A 5,286-nucleotide genomic window follows, 5' to 3' on the forward strand; every position below is an offset into this window, starting at 1 on the left:
TTAATAAGGACTAGCGGTCCATGCCGTGAGCCGGGGCTGATGGTAGGGGAACCACAGAACCCCTTCCCCTCCGCCGGTTCATCCGGCTCCCAGAGGATCGCTGGTAAACACTGCACATCAACCCAGAGGCCAATTAGCCGGCAGGATCAGCCCAGTGAGAGGCCTGCTGGAGAGGGGAGGGGGACTTAATTCAAAGAGCAGACTCTGGTGGAGTTCAGCTTTCCTAATTGCTAAAAGAGCTCAGGTCCCAGAGGTGCCATTCAGGCTTTCAGGAAATATAAAGGAGTTTTATTGTTTGCAAAAAAAAGTGGTTGGATAATGCACCGTGGTGATTTTATATAATCATGTGGTGCCATAATCTGAAAAATAACAAGCAGGAGATAGGTATCTGCAGAGAGGTTGTGAGTCCATGACCCTTAAACGCAGATCCACCCACAAACTAAGCTTCTCTCCACAAGAAAAACAGGTTTAAGGCAGTGATTTGAGGAAGTGAGTTTTATCCGTAGTGTCCATCACTACACAGAATGTGGCTGGTGAACTGAAATAGCGTAGAAAGTGTGAGAAAGCGAGGTTAACAGGAGCACATATGTATCACAACTCCTAATTAGAATCACACAGTATCCAAGCAACAGTAACAGGCCACTGAGAGAAATTAGCTGTTTATTGGGGAAGCATCCTGCTCCTGTTGGCTCTGTGTTCGACCTGTGACCTGAACATTTACTCTGCACCCGTCAGGTTTTTACGGCTACAGTACTTTTCTTTTTTTCAGTACGGAGACTGTAACCACGATGCTACAGAGGGATGTGTTGTGTGGGCGAAGTGTGTGAACAGCTCTACAAGATATGACAACACAGTTTTATTCTCTCTCTCTCTCTCTTAGCTGTTTTTCACACTAATATTAAATTATTTAATTTCTCTGTAAGTTTTAATTTTTCCCACACAGGAGAAGTACAAGTGGAAAAAAATGTATATAATAATAATAATAATTTAAGAGGCTACGAAATACTGAACCTCATCATTTACACATTTACGAGTCTTAATGAATCAGAATCGGGTTTTATTGCCAAGCAGGTTTTTACACATACAAGGAATTTGCTGTGGTGTATTTGTGCAAGTATAAATATAAAAAAAAGTACTATACGCACCAGGGGAGGGATTGTGCAATACTTTAATTTAAACTTTTCAATCTGAACATGCCTGAATAATGTTTTTCGTCGCATGATATGAGACATATTATAAGCAGTCAAGGCCATGGCTGAGTGTTTCCTCCTTATCTAAACTGCTTTGTAGTGACAATTGTCTCAAAACACGTGCTTTCAGAGAACCAGGGATTCATATGTCACAAGAAACCAATCCCGTCAACATGTTGGGGCCGTTTGCTAAAGAGAACTAATATTCTCAATGTCTCTCCCTCCTTTATTCCTCTGTTCCTTCTCCTCTAATAATCCTTCAGGAAAACACAATGTGCAGCCTGTCCCATCTGCCCGATTTGTCTGGTCTTGTCCGTCTTGTCTCATCACGTCTCTTCTGTCTTGTTATGTCTTGTAAAGCGAGGGAGAAAAAAAAAAAATTACCCAACGATATCATTTCCATCTCCTTCTCTTCCCGTCTTTGACAAACCAGCAGCTTTGTTGTTGTGTTGTCGGATTATTTTCACTTTTTCTTTTTTCCTCAGTTTGACGTAACGATGTTATTTTGATCTGTAATGACAGGTATCATCCGTGTGTGTGTGTGTGTGTGTGTGTGTGTGTGTGTGTGTGTGTGTGTGTGTGTGTGTGTGTGTGTGTGTGTGTGTGTGTGTGTGTGAGTGTGTGTGTGTGTGAGTGAGGAAGTGAATATTTGTTCCACAGAGACGGAAGAGTGTGGGAGGTGACGAAGAGGAGGAAGAGGAAGGAAGTAGGGGAAAGGGAAAAAAACACATTCTTACCAATTTATAAATGTGTGTGTTTGTTTATATATTTATATTTCCCTCTTTTCCTCTTCTTCCTCTTTTAAAGTGTAAATATATGAATCTACAACTATAAAATGAAAAGAAGATGTCCATGCATATATACTGTATATTTATGTATTTTTGGTCCAGGGCAGTTTAATGTTTTAAGACAAAACTGCTTCCAACTTCTTTATGTCAACAGTTTGAGGAACATGTTCTTATTCCTCTGTGATAAAACCTTTGTGCTTAAAGCCGAGCCAATAAAGAAACAGATTCCCCAGGTTGGTGTGGAAGAACGAGTCTGACCCAGAGTCCTGACCTCAAACCCATCCGACCCCTCGGGGATGAACTGGAACACCGACTCTAAACCAGGCCTCATCAACCACCTCTGACCTCGGCGGTCGACCTCACAAATGCTCTTGTGTGCGAACGGGAGCAAATCCCTGCAGCGAGGTTCTTAAACGATGAGGAGCCTGAAGCCAGTCGAGCGGAGGCCGATACACACACCTATCATCAGAGAAGAATGTTGACATTGTTGACTCTTCATTTTCTGAGATATGTCCTACAGTACGATGCCAATATTAATTGTAAGTTTTTGAAAGAACAGGAAATTGAATCGGTCACAACATCTTTCCCTTTTTCCTACTGACATCTTGCTGCAGTGGAGAAAAATAAAACCGCCGGAAAACATGCAAACGAGAAGAAGAGACTCAAACAGAAAAGTTTTACTTGTTTCCTGCAGAATGTCTCGTCTTTACCAACAGTCTCCCCCCAGGAGCCATTTCTATGCAAGCTCATTATTTAGGGGTCATATTCTCAGACTCTGGCCTCCAGCTCGGCCATGTTGTGAAAGCCACGCAAGGCAAGTCAAAAAAAGTTGGAAGGTGCAAAAACCAGTCGAAGAAACGCTGCGTGCTCGAGGAAAAGACGTAATTTCTGACTCTACGTGCAAAGACGGGAACAGCGAGCGTAAAGCAAGCTGAAGGTTCCACAGAGATGTTTGCTAATCACACGTATGTGCAGGTGGAGTCTTTACACTCATGGAACTGTGGCCCAGTTCCTGTTCACACCTCCTGACGCTTTCCTCCATGTCATTATACCAAAGTTTCGAGGCGGCTCCTCAAACACACTCAGACGCCGCTGAGTGGATCCATCCAGTGAAACATTTTCTTGTTATCCTTTGTTTCATGATAGTTGATTGTGGACTCTCTGCTCGACACAGGCCATAAACCTTCACAGACACAAGCAGCCTAACAAGACTTAACCGGGTCTGCGCCGAGACGCCGAAACCAGCCCCTCTCTCTCCGTCTGCTCAGGAAAATGAGAGGAGCTGCTCCAAAAAAAATAAAAAGTGACTGTATGACAGTAGCCTGTGTTCCCAAGGATACTGAGCGAGCACGGTCTGCCAGTCTATCACACAGGAGCACACTGCTTTTGTGACAAACTGGCAGACGAACATCTTTCATTCCTGCAGCTCCTCTGTGCTCCTCTTCCTCGACAATCCCCACATTAACCTCACTGGTGAGTGCACGGCTACACAGTGTTGCTGTTGATTCAGAGCAGCGCACTGGTGGGTATCGGCGCCCGACACACTCCACATTCATTAAAGAAAATGTGTTGAATACACGGCAGAGAGCTGCAGTCAAAACACCACAAAAGGTGAATACAGATTTAATGACATTTTTTTTTATCGTGCGCCGTGCACCGGTGGTATGACAACAAAAAAACCCAGAGATCATTTGCTTGCAGCCGGAAAAAACGCGCGTTGTCAAAGTTTGCCGGTGGATAGACTTACATCCACGCTCTGTTTTAACAGGTGAGTAGCTGGATATCCTCTAAATCCTTCAGAGGCTGTATCCATTACAGGATCCATGAGAGGTGGGTAAGAGGCAGCGAGCATGGAGGGGCTGCTTCACTGCACACCACACCGCCTCTCTATACACTCTAACTGGCAATTGTTGAATTCACAGTCATGTCAGTCTTCCTCACAATTTAGAGCCGAGCCAGGTAACTCCTCGTGGACAAAACTTCCCAGCAGTCTCTGACGTCTCGGAATGAAACAGCAAAGTAATTCCGCAGTCTGGCGGCGTCGCTTTCTGGGTTTTTTTTCTTTATTACACGGAGGCCTTCAAGATTCATGAGGGACCTCGGATTCAAACAAGCTTAATACCCATCCTGTTTCATACTAGTAACAACACAGCCTGGCACCGGGAAGTGAATCACTGTGCCCCTGTGACTTGGAAGTGCCCAGATATGCAAATGTGTGAGTTGGTGCTGTAGATTATTCAAATGCATGAATGCTTTGCCTTCGGGGGTCGCCCCGCTGCCGAGCCGCGGTCACTCCCCGTGCGTAATAACCCCCCCCCCCCACCCCGTGCTGCGTTCCCTCTCAGGAGTCGGGGGAAAGCGGTGACTGTCGGGTGACACATGGGTGACACAGGGTGACACGGTCTCGCCGGTGGCCCTGCAGCAGACCACCCACCACATCCAGAGGTGAACGGGTGAACGGGTGAACGGGTGCTCCCTGCTTCTCCTGTTGTCAAGACTTTCACAAGAATGGATTGGAAATTAAAATGTGACATGAAATAATTTGTGTCTGTCACCAAGTATATGTCGTGGTTTGTCACGGCGTATTGAATTGGTTTAAATAACAAAGCTAAAATCCGACCCTGACCCTGTGAATGCACCGTCACGCTGTTTATTATTCCAAATATGAATTATCTCTGGGTGACCGACTGGTTTTGAAATTCAGAGACAGATTCATTGAAGAGAAGAGGATCCGAAAATCTGGACTGTATAAAACTTTGGAGCAATCGTGCCTTTCCCCCTTGAGCTTTTCAGGACATATCAACAATAATAAACCCCCCCAAAAAACATGTGTCCCCTTTTTATTATTTTTAAAAATAATTCTCTGGTTTGTCAATCATAGCGTTTCACTCCATTATTATAACATCAAATAACAAATTAAAATCAAACTTAGCAGAAAAGTGAACACTCAAACATCAGTGTGATAAAAACCTGAAAATACGCAAATCATCTTTGAGAAAAAATGTATTTGAGGAATAATAAACTTTTCTCCATGTCCCTAATGCCATCATGGAGGAGGTGGGGATTATGACCTATCCTGCAGCCAGCCACCAGGGGGCGATCTAGATTATTCGGCTTCACTTTGGGGGTGCTGTCATGTCGTCCTTCTTTAAAAACAGTCTAAGAGGATTTTACTATAGTGTCATAACTATCATATGAGTGATATCAGGTTTGGCTGCACAGTTATTATTAGCAGTTTTAATTCATTGTAGATTTTCAGTAACAAATATTAGAAAGTCACTTCCCCCTTTAACTCCTCGACAGCATTT

Source organism: Hippoglossus hippoglossus, chromosome 20 (assembly GCF_009819705.1).
Source record: "Hippoglossus hippoglossus isolate fHipHip1 chromosome 20, fHipHip1.pri, whole genome shotgun sequence".
Lineage (NCBI taxonomy): Eukaryota > Metazoa > Chordata > Actinopteri > Pleuronectiformes > Pleuronectidae > Hippoglossus > Hippoglossus hippoglossus.